Here is a 16,474-nt window from a genome sequence, read left to right as displayed (position 1 = left end):
TGGATACAAGTAGTTATAACCAGTAATTCAATATCTGAATCCTTTTCACAGTATAGACGAGTTTTTAGTGGGAGGCCATTCTTGGTCAGATCCAAACCAGGATGGGGCCTATTTTCTTGTTTTATATCTTTAAATTGTAAACTGTTAGGGACAGGGCTATTCTTATTGTGGTGGGTGTGTTGGGGAAGAGTACAGTACCTAGAACAATGGAGCCCAATCCTTGACTGCCTGTAGATGCTAGACCAATACAAATCATTATAGTCTCTCTTTGGTTGTGGTTTGGATGCAACCAAAATCATGTTAGAACAGCCATTCTTATGAAACTTCATTCAACACTGATGAAAAATCTTATCTTGCGAGAATTCCACTTTCAGAAACAAATACATCTTGGGATTGACTGATCTCGTACTTCCATCATTTTGGCAGAAAATCTTGTAAGACTCATACAAGAGTTTTGTGCCCATTGAATGAATCCACTTTAATGCAAATCCTGTAAGCCACTTCTACTGGGTTTAATGAAAGCCCTCCCCAGTGGTGCAAACAGAAATAATTTCTTGACGGTACTGCACTCATGGAAGGGGCAAAAGGGCAGTGGGCACATGACCTCTCCATGTGACTCCTCCCTGCCCCAACCCCACAATTTCCCCATCCACTCTGACACCCCCCTTTTCATATATAAACATCAACATGCTTAACTACTCACTCCCCCCACCCCAAATATGTAGTATTCAGTCTGTTTATATAGAATATGGGAGTTGGGTAAGGAGCCATTTCAGCATATGTATGACTTATTAAAAGATAAATTTTAAGTAGAAATGTATCCTAAACTGCTTTATGGTATTGTACCCAAACATTGCATTTAAATGAGGGATTCAACTACCTTTATAGGAGCAGACTCCTGAAACTCTTACCAGCCCACAAAAGTGGTCTATACTCATGCAAATAGTCCCATTGTCTTCAATGGGATTGATCAAATGATTAAGGGTTTACAGGATTAGGTTCCAAGTTTGTAAATCTTTATGAATGAAACTGACAATGCCTGAGCTGTCAGATCAGAAGGAGTTTCATTCCAGTAAAGGTGGGCAAATGTGTGATAAGTCTTAGCTCCGTTGCTAAGACGAGGAACATATTTTCAGCAAAGTTCTTGGCAGATTCCGGAGGCAGCTGGTTTAAGGCTGTCAGTGTCCGGCATTATAATCTTCATTTATAATTCTCTCACCCACAAAGCTGGAAAATGAGGCATTTATTTTCTTTGTTTTGCTGCTCCAGTTCCAGTTAACAAAACGCTTGTTAAACTAGTTTGGCTACAAAGAAGAATTCTAGGTACACTGGGGACAATACCTGATTCCCATCAGGCATTAGAATTGGTTCTGGCATCAGAATCCAAACATCCTCTGGTCAGTGCAAGCAGAGGCATTCCTCTAACGATTTGGACTTGATGTGCTGCAGTACGGATGTCATGGATAATTCAAACCAATGGGGAGAAACAAATCAAAAACACTGTTTAAACACCTTTCCTCCCCCCTCCCCCCCCACGCCTCTTGAGGACTCCTGGCCAATGCGACAGCACAATACATGTGCTAACAAATTTTAAACAAAGCCTTTGTTTAAGTCTGTTAGCATGTGTATTATGCTGTTAAAGCCATATAAAGAATGAATGTCCTTATTAGCCGATTTCTGCTCTGTTAAGGAGCAGAGTGCAGCCCTAGCCGCAAGTCTTTCTGGTACCACTTTCCCCTTAAAAATCTCTTGCATATTGGACGGTACCACCCTACTTGCACCCCTGGCCCTCACCGACGCTCAGGATCGGGTCCATCACACGCAGCATGTGCTTTTCAAGCTCTCTGAACCAGCTGACGTGAGTCAGCATGACTGTGTTGTGTGTATTCTGTAGGCTTTGGACAGCTTTTTATTTCATGCACCATTCCCCACTTGTTATAGTAATCCTACAAAGTAATATTTCATTAACACAGTTAAAAAGCTGAAAGAAAATTGAGAAATAATTGTACTCAGGCATGCTTGTAACAGATTTCATTGCACTCTAACATCACAGGCTGCGCTCCCATCCAAGTGACATCTATTGACTGAAAAATAAACAAGAGTTAGCAAGATGGTTTATTTGTTCATTTTCTTTGTGATTTGGGAACTTGGACCCAGCTAAAAACAGCCCAATTAACCCACCTTAGGTACCAGATTCAGAAGCAGCTATATAAAATTGTATATATCTCAGCTAGGCCAATTTCTCTTCCCACTGAAGTCTGTGGGGGGAAAAAGCTGGTACAGAGAGCTTGAAAAAAACTTTCACTGCGGACAGAATTTGCTCTGACATGTGTCACTTACAACACTCTAGGTGTCAGTAAGCAATGAAAATCAGGATTAATCTAAATGTGCATCACAGATGATGTAAAGTGTTTACAGAGGGATTTGAACTGCAGTCAGCTGTCAAAATGGCACACTGGTTGTGTAAACAGTAGTGAGAGCAGCATAATATCAATGTGAAGCCATTTGCTAATAATAGCACTAAAATGGCTAGTGTCTGCAAACAACAATGTGTTCTAAAAATGGACATAGCACAAATACTTCTTAAAATTATTTAGGTTGCAAAGAGAAGAACTATCAAGTTGGAAATGCCAGAATTAGCTTCTATCATAATCTTCATACTAACTGGTATAGATGAAAAGAATAAAAATAGTCAAAAATACACAACTTTTAAAATATTTCCCCCCACTTTTCTCTCTCTTAAGAACAGCACCCTCCCCAGACGTTCTCTGTCCTATTTGCCACAGTCAACCCCCTTCATACCCTGAACCCCTTGCTGCCTCCCAGAGGAAAATGTTCAGTCTCAGTTTGTCAGGAGAAACAGAAAAATGTGGACTGTCGAGTCTAAAGGAGCTCTCAGCTGCTTCTCCTCCCCATGGAAAGTGGGTGGGGTGGTGCTTTCCACACGTGGCCCACATAGCTGGTAGTGGCTCACATTCACGTCACCACCTTTAAGGAATTTGGGTCCATCCCTACCTGTGCCTAGTTATTTGGTCTCAGGCAATGGGTTAGGACTTGTTTCTGTGGGGGTGGGGGGGTGGGGTGTCAGGTGACCAGGCATCATATGATGATAGCTTGGGATGTGTCTTCCTATAAGAGAAAGTCTCCTCAGTCAGAGAGACGGTGGCCAAGGTGAGGAAAGATCTAGGAGGGTCTCTCCACAGAAGCCCAGAATGGGCCTGGCAGAGCTTACCTGCTCAGAGGTATTGGGGGAGTTGGGTCCTGGTGCCCTGACACAAGAGTAACTGAGACAGACCTGCACAGAGGCTCTTGCAGGAGACCCAGGCGGGACCCAGAGTCAGGGAGGACTTGGAAAGGGTCTCTCCACACGAGCCAGATTAAAAGGGCTGGCTGGACCTACCTGCAGTAAGGGAAAGGAGCAGGAGTCATAAGAGGAAGAGGCTTGAGGATCTGCCAGACAGCAGGATCTGGACAACCAAGCCACTGATACTCTGGGAAAACATAACATAGCTACAGAGCTCTAGACAGAGAGGCAAAATGGAACACTAGACGACATAAAAAGAGAGATGATAGAAACCATCAAGAGGCTGAGGATGCTAGCCAAAGAGGTGACCTTACAACCTTGAGTAAGACAATCAAACAGTTAATAAGAAACTTTAGCAGCAATGGAGGCCCTATGAAAGGTATAAATAGAAAGATTCTTTGTACTCAAGAGTAACAAAGGAAAAGATGGTCAGAACATTTTCAGGCTGTTTTAGTGGACAAAGTCCAAGCAAACCACTAGAAATAGGTGATGAGGACTTACCACTAGGCCTTAGTGTTGATTTAGGAAATATTACAATAGTAGTTAGAAAAGCCATTGGTAAACTTAAAAGGGAGAAAGCAAATGCAAAGGATATTACTACTGCAGAGATGCTTAATGTGAGTAATGAATCTGCCCTCCAGACTTTCCTTGGGTTTCAGATGAAATGTGGAGTGAAGAAAAATACCCATCCCAGAGAAGGAAATGCCTTATAGTAAAACTGTGAAAGAAGGGGGACCTTCCCAACTGTGATAATGGGTGAGGAATCACATTACTCTCAATGTCTGGTAAAATCATGGGCAACATCATTCTGGAATGTATCAAGAAACAAATAGATCTCCAACTTAGAGAGGAACAAGCATGTTTTAGAGCACTGAGATCAGGTGTGGACAATATCTTTGTTCTCAGACGAAACATAGAAAGTGCACAGCGGCAAGCATTAGAATCATCAATGCTCTATGGGATAATGTCAAATGTTCAGTTAGAGATAGTGACATCAGCCAATGACTTGCAGTGACAACTTCAGTAAGGCCAGGGTGCATTATGCCCCCTCTATTATTCACACTGGTCATTGACCATGTCATCAAGATAGTAACCACAGAACACTGAGGAATATTCTGGACATATGATAAAGCACATCTGGATGACATTCTTTTTGCTGAATACATTGTCCTGCTTAGTTCAGTACATCAGTTAATGGAATAAAAGACAGTTATTGGCAGAAATGGCAAAACACTTTGATTTGTTCATCAACAAAGGGAAGACAAAATATATGGCTCTCAATGTCCCCAAAGCGACAACCAGAGTAGACATAGAAGTGCTAAAAGAAGTAAGTCCTTTTACTATGATCTAGGGAATGAGATGTGCAGTAATGGTAGCACCATGCTAGATGTCAACCAACGAATATCAAAAGCTGCAAACAACTTTCATAAACTTGAAAAGATTTGGAAAAGTAGCATGATTGACACTTAAAAAAATGTGAATTTTTCATACTGGCATCATGTCTGTCCTCCTTTAAGAAACAAAGTCATGGAAATCTACAACAGCAATTGATTAATTCCAACATAAATGCATGTGGAAGATCTTCAGAGTTCATTGGAGCATGTTTCTTGCAACATCATAAAACAACATGGTAAGAAGGTGACAATGAACTTATTTAGGACACGCTTTAAGGATGGCACCAACATGACTTTCAAGTCAAGTGACGATAAGGATACAACATGGAAAGAGAAAGAGGGTAACCTGGAGAAACATTACACAGAACAATAGCGAGAGAAGCCAAATCCATTAACTTGACAGCAACCTGAGCAGACCTGCACAAGACCACATTTTAAAAATGGCAGAAACTGGTGGATGCCACGTGCATTTGAAGGTGCAGGAGGGTAAAGAAAGAAGGACTTGGGTTTCGGGGAAAGAAGTAAGCCTCACAAGAGGCTGAAGACAACATGGAGCGGGAGAGAGGCTTGTTTTGGTTGTAAGTTGATGTTTGAACCGTGTTTTAGTAAAGGATATTCCCCCAAGGAGGGAAGGTGTTTGACCGACATGAGAACCTGGTTACAGTTATAGGAAAACCCAAGAAGGGGAAAGTGCAGCAGTGGCAGGGTTGGATGCTGGGCTAAGAACAATCCTGTTACACCTTTTTTTAAACAGACAGACCCAACTTTAAGTTGCACTGTCGCTTGGATTTCTGGCGCTAGCAGTGAATGTGCCGCTATTGGTCATATCCCAATCGTAGAATCATAGATCTGGAAGGGACCTCGAGAGGTCATCTAGTCTAGTCCCTTGCACTCGTGGCAGGACAAGTATTATCTAGACCATCCCTGACAGGTGTTCATCTAACCTGCTCTTAAAAATCCCCAAAGATGGAGATTCCACAACCTCCCTAGGCAATTTATTCCAGTGCCTAACCACTCTGACAGTTAGGAAGTTTTTGCCTAATGTCCAGCCTAAACCACCCTTGCTGCAATTTAAGCCCATTGCTTCTTGTCTTATCCTCAGAGATAGAAGAACAATTCTTCTCTCTCCTCTTTGTAATAACCTTTTATGTACTTGAAAACTGTTATCATGTCCCCGCTCAGTCTTCCCTTTGTCATCAACCTCACCAGTCCTTTGCAGTTTCCTGGTGCTAATCCTGGTTCTGCTGCAATGCGCACTCCCCAGCAGTGATACTGCTGTACACACTGTGTTGCTCCATGAATCTCCAACTCTGAAATTAGCCCAAGGTCCACGTTTTGGCTGATGCACTAGTAGCTGAATTGAGGACTTCTGCAGCTTAAAGCATGAGTTCCAATAGCTGGAGATAAAAAGCAAAGGCTCCCTAGTTGGGGTGGTGATAGATTCACAACCTCTATGGGTCAGATGCCGACGAGGACCTGTTGCACAGAGTCCCTAGTGCCTTTATGTATAAACTCAAATTAGCTTCCTGCTCAACCACCTATAACTTTGGAGAATGGGCAAAACTCTACATTTGCAGTTTGAGAACATAATTATTAAAAAGCATTTTCTCAAAAATAAAAATGGTAGAATGTATGCAGAGCCAGATGGCATATATGCAAACCATTCTGGGACAAAATGAAGGGCAATTTAGGTGTATTAGATAATTACACAATTAAACTTCACCATCATGGCTAGCCACCTCTACTTTTGAGAAAAGTGCCCTAAATCTTTGATGCACAGGAACAGACTTACATCTCTTTGGAAAGAAAGCCATAGTATTCTCAGAGCCTATCTGAACCAAGTGTTACTCAGCAGTGCTATTAGTAATTCATTTTTGTAAGCATTAAAAACACTCACAATTCATATTAAAATAAGGAATAATCTTGTGGCTTTGATTAAACAATTTCTTAATACTCTCCTCTCTATATTCTGTTATGTTAAGCTCTATTATTCCAAAGTATCAGGTCCTACACACTTTCCAAATGCAAAAAACACCCACTACAACTCCAGTCAAAGTAGATAGGAGTAGAGTGTTCAGCACTCGTGAAAATCCAGGCTTATTACCCATGCGTATCTTAGGTATGGGGCTGTTATGTCAATGGCAGACACCCCCTGCAAATGCAAGGCAATATATAGATGTTGGTGGTCATTATTACTTCACATTGACAAAGCCATGTCAAGTTACCTCAGACATGGTAACCCACAACACCCCTACTTCTGAGATACAGGAACTCTTGTAAGCAGAGACAATATAAATCTTGGTAGTATGTGTTGTTTCTTTTTTCACTCATATGGCTATGTAACACAGGAAGCAGCTGTGCCTAATCAATGAATCACAAAGTCTGAGGTAATAAACAGCCTTTACTGGTGATATGTACAGTTTCTAAACAGAATAGTACCACATCTTACAATAAGCATTTCTCTGATAAATACACACACACACACACACTGATGAACAAAACTCATAAACTGTCTGTCTATCTGGTGATACTCCATAAAGTTTCTAGGACAGTCAATTGTGCTGAATCATGCCACATTGTGAATGGTGATGTGATGGAGACCTATGATATGATTGTCACACTCATGTATACTTGTGGCCTGATCCTGCATTTGAACTTATGTCCCTAAAATAAGCAATACATGGCAAGGCAGAAGGTCCAGAAATCTGGAGACTTAATGCCCTAATTTGTACAGGTATTATGACAAATGTCCTGGTTTTCAAAACTTAAACCTAACGAAGGTGCAGTGTAGAATGAGCTTTAGGAATGCCAGAATTGCTATACCCTTGGCTGGCTCTCACATCTCCTTCAGTTGGTCCCCAGGTAGCTCTGGTGGTTCCTTGAGGCTGTACTTCTGGCTGCTCCTTGTCCTGAGCTGGGTGGATGCCGTAGTTGGGGTGCTAGCCCCTACTACTATTTCCCCGGGTCTTGGAGGGGGATCTGACTACTTCCTGCCATCAGCTGCGGATGCTGTCGTCTAGACACTGTTTTTTAACATAAGGTCACAATAGTCTCTGTCCCAGGGGAAATATCAGAGGGATATGAAAGAAACGCACCCTAGGAGCGAAGTGGAAGAATACAAGGTGGAGAGAAGTGTTAGAGAGCTTATTCCTTCACTCTCCCACTTCCCTGGTCCTTCTCGCATGAACAGAGTGCAACAATGCCCGAAGTCTGAAGGTGCAAACAATTCAATGTTTATTGGGGTGAACTTCCAGCAAGCTTAAATCCAAGTTCCTTTTTCCTTATTTTCGAATCCCAACTTACTTCCTGTTTGCCCCTAATTTATATAGTAATATTCTTAGCTATACCTTAACCAATCATTCTACTAAAATTTAACTAACCAATCCTAACATATTGTAACATGATTAGCTAACCAGTTATATCCCACCACCTTAATTAGTTTACATCAGCAAAATTAATTATACAGCAGACAGAAACAATCACAGAACAAGACAGAGACCATGCCAATAAACAATAGCAAAGTGGGAACTATAATGACAAAACAATACAGAAGTGAGGATTTCACAACTACATCTATAAAGACATAAGGGTTTCCCAGCTGTGTCTATTGATAAGTGAGTTCTTACCAGACAGAAAACTATCAACCTAAATTTCCTTTTACATCTTCTAGGCTCTTCCCTTTCTCTGGAGGTGATAGGTCGGATCACCTTCCTAACAGCCCCATATTGACTAGTTTGGAATGTGAGGATGTGACCGGTCGCTTCCCAGCTTATGGCTGCCTCTGCTGCTTAGCCAAAGGCATTGGCCTAAGAACAGGCCCTCAGACTGTCACAGTGAGAGAAGGCCCTTACACAGATTCTTTCTTGTATACCTCTATTACTAGCTATATGATAAACATATACCTACATTCTTAAAGTATAAGCCTTTACAGGCAGGCCTGATTATCTATATCCTTACAAGAAGAACTGAAAAGACTGCTAAGCCAGATAGATACAAACTGCACCTCTAGTTGTTCAGTGTTTCATACAGCAGTGTTTTTCACCAGTCTTTTGCCATGTACAAGTATTGTGCTATCATGGGTGTTGCTTTCCACTAGGGTGAGCAGACATCCTGATTTTATAGGGACAGTCCCGATATTCGTGGCTTTGTCTTAGGTAGGTGCCTACCCCCCCCCCCCCCCCCCCGCAGACACACACACACACATCCTGTCCCGTATTTTCACACTTGCTATCTGGTCACCCTACTTTCCACGTTTGCCGCAACATGCATGACTGAAGCTGTTACCTCTCTCTGTGCCTCTTGGTGTCTGTGTTCATGACAGATAGAACATCAGCCTTCTCTGCAGAGAATCTCTCTGCACAGAAACTGATGATTTTAAGTGCCCTCTTTGGCTGAGGTCCTGAAAGGGCTGTTCAAGTTGAAGTGCATGTCTTGTATTATGGTCTCTCCCATCCTTAGATGCAATGGACGATTAACAGGAATCACAACACAAACGTATCTGATGGAGCCTCTGTGTTTCATACACAAATGGGTCACTGGAGTCCTCTCAAGTCATAGCAATTGGGAACATCTGATGTCAATAGGACGTCTGTGCTTCTGAAACCCAGTCTGGTTTTTATTTAGTGCTTATGAGTGGATTTAGATGACTAATGTAGGCATGAAAATGTTTGCAATAATTTCTCAGTGCCTCAGTGTAGCCATCTGCAATATGAATATGGCTAAATGTACTTAACGTGGATGCTGAGTCTTAGTCATGGTAAAGCACATTGTCATGTGTAAGGTGCTGTACCTACACAAAGCAGTGCAGTTAATTCTCTAATATTTAGTGCTGTGGTTGTGTGCTGGGAATTATTGGGGTGTTAGCGAAACACAGAACATTTAAATCTTGGAATTTATCTGTAGCTGTGGCTTTGCAAAGAAAATCTGTGCTCGTTTGAGACAAGTAGGTAAATCTGACTGTCTCATCTAGATCACTGGATGGGCTGCAGCATTCTTTCTTGAAATATCTCTGCTTGACGTAGACAAGCCAGAGAGAACACTGCTACAATCAGTATTGCAGTTGCAGCTGAATAATTGTTTAGGTCTTGCATATGGCTGTATGTGTATTCTCCATTCAGTGTGTATATGATCAGCTCATTTGGCTCAATTTCCCGTTTGATTTAGAAAGAGCATCCTGCACGCAAACTGACTTATCTATGAATTGGTTCTCCCATCAGGTTGTCTAGCTTTGTCAGGTTTTTTTCTTCATCCCCTTACCTAAAAGAGAAAAGCATTTAAGTTTCCTTTCTCCCGGTGATTCAGCAGTGCCTGTCTCAAAGCATAAAATGTCACTGGGTCCCCTGGGCTGAGCAGGTTACTAAGGTCTACTGTGCTGACTGATGCAATTAGAGATTTTTTCTTCCAGGTGCTGTATATGATCACTAACGGTTTTGCAAGTTTTCAGCTGAATGGAAGGGAGATTTCAGTGACTGTAGGAACTTTGAAAGTTAAAACAATTCAGTAACATTTAAAAGTACTTGTATATTTCTCAAATGCCTTAATTATAGAAAAGGGAAACGTGAGCTATGCGTATAGAGAGAGCTGAGGGACAGCATACATGCACTGGGCAGCTTTTCTTCCACAGAGATGTTTATTACTAGTACATATTAATTATTAATCACTGACGGTATGGTCTGTATTGTGCAAGACGCAATGACAAAAAGCCTGCCCTGAGGTGTTTACAGTCTTAGTGACAAAGACCAGTCAAAGAGGCAACAACGTCCAGAGAAAGTGGTAATTTAGAATTCTGAAACAGAGATGAAAGCAAAGGGCCCAGTCTTTGACCTCTGCTAAAGTCCCTTTGCATCCCTAGTTGATCAGCTACAGCTGTCAACTTTGTGCAGCCCTGTGTCTGGCCCAAGCTCGAGGTAGGATATGTGTACACTGCAGCTGGTGGCATGCCTCCCAGACTGCTCGAGCTAACAAGTTAAGAGTAACCATGTTGATGTTGCAGCATGGTCAGCAGCTCGAGCAAGCCTCCTACATCCATGCCTGCCTACCCCCTAGGTCTGAGCTCGGGTGGCTAGCCTGAGCTGCTGCCCATGCCACAATGTCTATTTTTAGGTGTGCAGGCTGGGAGCAGAGCTAGTGTGTCTGGGTCTAAGGCATGGTCTCAGCTGCTGTGTGGACATCCCCTCAGAGGTGAGTGCAGCTGAGGATGGCACCTACGCTTGGGGTGGAAGAGAAAGGAGATGAGTGGGAGTGTTACAATGATAGGGGTTAGTGGGTTTGTAGGCCTCATGGAGAAAGTGGGTTTGCAGGACACTTAAATGGAGAGGTTGGGAGCCTGAGGTCATTTCAGGCATAGGAGAAGATGAACAAAAGCACAGAGATAAGTGGGAGAAGGAAATGAAGGGAATAGTGAGGCTGACATTGGCGTGACAAGGGAAGTTCAGTTAAGCCAGTTTATCCTTGACACAGTGTGAATCAGCACAATTTTATCTTCACTAACATGTTCTCTCCCCTGAGCTAATTCTCCTTAGTAAACCTACCATTATAATCTTCCTGTACACTTTAGCATACAAGTGGCACGAGTTGGCCACTTACTTTCCCCATTTCCCATGCACTCCCGTCGCTGCAGCTCATGTGCAAGGATGGGCTTGTGATTATGCCTCCTTAAAATTCTCTTCTTTTCCTCTATTTCCTCTCTTATTTTACATCATTTTTTCATCTTTGTGCATATGAGTCACTCTGCCTGTCATTCTGAAGGGCTCTTTCTCCATTAAGTGCCTCTGTGCAATCCTCCATATGGAAGACACTGTTTTGAAAAAACAAGTTGTAGTGTACTGAAATTAACAAGATCTCCAGCACAGTAATGACAGTGGGCATGACAACTTGCAAATAAACATTAAAAGGGATTATCGCCTTTTCACACACTTTTTCAACTGAGTTTGCAAAACTTTCTATGTGCAATATAATGTGTTAAATGGCAGCATGATTTATTACTCCTTACCATATGGAGGCTAGTTTATGAAGGCAAGTAAAACACTTGCTTTTCACAAAACACACCAGACCCTTTTTGATACAATTACTTTACACAGTGTTAGGGATACAATCAGCCATATTTAAAGTAATAGACAAGGGATGTTGTATTTCTCTGAGGATGAGCATCTCAACTCAAAATCTGATGCCTCTATACTCCTTTGTGAAGGCTTTCCTCAGCCGTGTTATTTCCTCATTCTTCTCGTGTCCTTACGCTGGGAGTTTTGTCCTATGTATTATGTTATTCAGTTAGACTGTCAGCATTTTGAGGCAAGGGTATTTTTTATTTGTTTGTATTGTGGTAGTGCTCAGAGGCCTCAATCAGTAGCAGGGCCCATTGTGCTGGGTATTGTAGAAACATTTAGGAAGATACAGCCCCATCTCAAGAGGCTTACCATCTAGATAAGAACAGATATAATGAGGATAGATGGTCTTTTGGCTACAGTATTGGCTTGGAACTCAAATTTGGGATCAGTTGTTGGCTCTGCCGCAGACTTACTGTGTGTTCTTGGGCAAGTCACTTACTCTCTCTGCCTCATTTCCTTATCTACAAAATGGGAATATCACAACTTCATTTCTCCCACCCTTTGTCTTATCTCATCAGCTTGTAAATTTTTTGGGGCAAGGACTGTCTTTTAGTATATGTCTTTGTAGTCTCATGTACAGGGGAGTCTGGATTTCGGCTGGGGCCTCAAGGCACTCATATAAACAATACAGAGCCTACATGACACTGAACCACAGTTTCAGTGGAAATACCCATAACCTGACTAATCAACAAGTCTGGTATGAATCCTCTCCTAATAGAATACATTATTTGTTGCACTCACTTGAGTCCTGGCACAAAAAGGTGGAAAGGGAGGAAAAGAGAAACAGCTAAGGTACCCCTTGGGTACATAGGCTAGATATGTGTACATCTTCAGTCATTCAACAGTTGCTTTTTGTGTGAGTAGATAATTATCAATACTCCTGCCAGTGTTTGTTTTAATCAACAGTATGCACCCTCTACTGGCCTGGGTTCTGTCACAGGTGCCTGCCTGCCTGCAGGGAATAAGTCAATTGCCTCCAGCGTCTTTAACCAATATTTTCCTTTTCCTGGGGTCTAATTTATTTAGTTCATACAGCTTTCCCAAAAGAGTTTCTCTTTAAGTTCAGCAGTTGCCTTCTTGAGTCTGGGGATTTTAGTCCTGGCCTTCCTGACACATAGATTCTCCCCTCAGCTTTGGGAATCTTCCCAGTCCTCCCCACTTGGGATTGGGGTTTTCCGTTGAGTTCTCCCTCCTCAGCACAGGTGACCCACAGCACCTCTTGCTGCGGCTGTGCTTATTATCTTGGGCGAGCTGTGGCTTTCACTACTTCTCTTTGGGCTAGTCCCTGTCCCAAGTTAATCCCTAGGCTCAGAGGGTTCAGCAAGTAGGCTTCTCCTGCTGGTTATCCCCGTTCTGAGGGAAGCGGCCCTGACTCTGGTTGAATAGGAGAGAGGGGAGCCTTGCCCCACCCTTTCTACAAGGCGCTGGGCTCTGGAAGGAATACAAGCACAGATTTTCCCTAAATACAGATTATTCCCTGGGAGCACTTCCTTTCTCCACATATCTGCTTTTTATAATTTTCCTAGACTTTGGGGTACCAAACCTCAAAGGAGCCACAGCACAGGATGGGGTGGGATGATCTCTAGACCCTACCATCATCAAGGGGACAGACCACCCCATCACAGACTCCACTGTAAATCTCTTATTTTTAGTTGTGGTATAATAACACCTGAAGCCATCTGGGATCCATACCCATTCCTAGCTCCTGCAGCAATGGCAAACATGTAACATTTGGCATCTTTATATTTTCTGTTTTCTTGTTACAGTGCAACAAACAAAACTCAGTCTGACATTTGGATACCTGGAGTCTCTCTTAGGTTCCATTTCCTTTCACTTTTACTATATTGTTTCACCCCTTTCTACCTCGCCCAACTTATTTTCTCTGTACCAAATAGGTCCCTTCATTCCTCCCTAAATTACAATTCTTCTTAGTCTTCTTTGTTTCTCCCTCCCTCACCCCACAGCCTCAGATGTGATGAAGAAGCATCCTTCTCACTTCACCATACCTCACCTGCATGGATTATTCTGAGACATTTCCCCTGTCCCATCATATAAGAGGTCTGTTTACCAATAGCCTCACAGGGCTCACATTTTGTTTTCTATATGTATGAAGTTGAAAGACAGGGCAAAAACTGGGAAGAACAGCTAAATGCACTTGACATCCTCACCTAGCCTCATGAAAGACAACATGGAAATAATGTACATGTCAGTAGAATGCAGGCTTAGTATGGAAATCCTTCCAAGATTTGCATCTTCAGGCATAACACCAGAAAAAAAAATGTCATTTTCAGATTTTCTCCTGCACCTAGGCAAAAGGCAGAAGACAGGTGCGTGTAGTAGCCAGGTGTCGGTTGTTTAGTGCTGTAGTGATATCTGATGTCCTGGAATTTCCCAAGCAATGGCAAGTGTGAGTGGGAAGATGTGTATTCCAGGGAACGTATCACTAATCATTGTAATGATTGAGACCACTCTAGGGGTGATGGGGAAATGATTTATTGCACTTGCTAATTGCAGTGGCTGGATTAAAAATGGAAAACTCTCCTCCTGTGACACAGTCTGGACCTGTCAGAGCACCTGTCCTTTACATTTGAATTAATCATGGCACTTACTTTTGTAACTCAGCTGGGAATCTCCTGGAGAGCATCAATATGGAAGACAATATCTAGGATATCTTATATGTCTTTGTTCTCTACATTATGGAGTTCTTCTCCCCACCCCTCATCATCAATTTGGTGTCTTTCATCCTATTAATTACCTCTCCATGGACACAGAGCAAGTAGATGCAAACAAACAAACAAACAAACCTTCTTTAGGGATTGCAGGATAGGTTCTTGTGCAAAAGCCTCGAGAGCTCTGATCCCTTTCCTTTATCCTGTATGTTGCCAGTTTTGTAGCTCAGTTTCTGTTGGTATTGCCTGCCTGTCCAGCTGTCACAGCACTTGAACACCTGCAATCACTGCTGCTGCATATCCTGCTGTACACTCTGTTATCTTGATTCTAATTAATCAAACTCAGACAGGCATTGGAGAGGATTCTCCATCATACAAAATGCTAATGAGAGGAGGGACTTCTTAAACCTACTGCAAGACCTCAGAAAGACTGTTTTGCTCCTATAGGAGAAACAATGGGAATCAAATCTGGAATCCACATTTCTTCCCTTCTCTGTTCTATTTCTCAAACAAATATTTCCAACTATTAGATATGCCAGTAGCAGGTCCTCTGTAAACACTAAAGACAGCAATAGAATCTGAAACTTTCTGTTATTTTTCTTCAGAAAGACATGATGAGAGGAAGCATATAGGGCTCATTTATAGATCTGACCTCAGGACAATTCCATTTTGCAGCAAATTTCAAGGTTTCAAATATGCTGCTGTTTTCCTTCCATGTTGGAACAAAAACCAAAACACTGTTTTTGCAAAAATAGAAGTATGTGTGGTACTGGCCTGGGATGCAGAAAATCCTGATTCAAGTTCCTGCTGTACCTGATACACAGCAGAGATTTTCATTAAAGGTCACTCCAAAACCTGGGTCTCCCATATTCCAAGCCAGTAACCTAACCTAACCACCCACGTATGATTATAGTGTGTGGCTGGGAGTGTGTGCCCTGAACCTAAAACAACCTTCCTGACAAAAGTTTAACGGAAACAGATACATCTTCACAAAACATTTGCATTCTGATGAAACAACATGTTTCACTGAAATTTCATTTATGTGAATATGTTCCATACAGCTCTACCCATTTATGTGAATTAGCTGCTCTGAAATGTGTAGGTTAAATCTAATTTGAGTTTCTCTTATTTTATATTTTTAATGGCTTAAGTCTTAAGTTGATTACCCAGTTGGGGAATGTGATTTAGGTAGCAGTAGATAGACTGACTTGAATGATTATTTTAGAAAGTCCCTCTTTGCATTGAATTGATTGACCTTGTTGTGAACATATCGCTGTGCTGTCAGGAACTTGTTACTGATTGTGTGCTATGAGCAGCCGTGAGCTATTTTCAGTACCATACAGCTTCTGACGCTGTATATTCACATGCAGTTTCACACATAACATAAAAAGAAAAGGAGGACTTGTGGCACCTTAGAGACTAACACATTTATTTGAGCACAAGCTTTCATGAGCTACAGCTCACATGGGGAAATAGTTTTACTTTGTGTAATGACCCGTCCACTCCCAGTCTTTATTCAAGCCTAAGTTAATTGTATCCAGTTTGCAAATTAATTCCAATTCAGCAGTCTCTCGCTGGAGTCTGTTTTTAAAGTTTTTTTGTTGAAGAATTGCCACTTTTAGGTCTGTAATCAAGTGACCAGAGAGACTGAAGTGTTCTCCGACTGGTTTTTGGATGTTATAATTCTTGACGTCTGATTTGTGTCCATTGATTCTTTTACGTAGAGACTGTCCAGTTTGGCCAATGTACATGGCAGAGGGGCATTGAAAATTGGCCAAACTGGACAGTCTCTATGTAAAAGAATCAATGGATACAATTAACTTAGGCTTGAATAAAGTCTGGGAGTGGATGGGTCATTACACAAAGTAAAACTATTTCCCCATGTTTATTCCTCCCCCAATCCCCTCTCCCTCGCTGTTCCTCAGATGTTCTTGTCAACTGCTAGAAATGGTCCACCTTGATTATCACTACAAAAGGTTTTCTCTCCCCCACCCCCCCGCT

The sequence above is a fragment of the Lepidochelys kempii genome, chromosome 1 (genome assembly GCF_965140265.1).
Source record: "Lepidochelys kempii isolate rLepKem1 chromosome 1, rLepKem1.hap2, whole genome shotgun sequence".
Taxonomy (NCBI): domain Eukaryota; kingdom Metazoa; phylum Chordata; order Testudines; family Cheloniidae; genus Lepidochelys; species Lepidochelys kempii.
The sequence above is the reverse complement of the archived record's forward strand: the minus strand, read 5'-3'. Positions refer to the sequence as shown.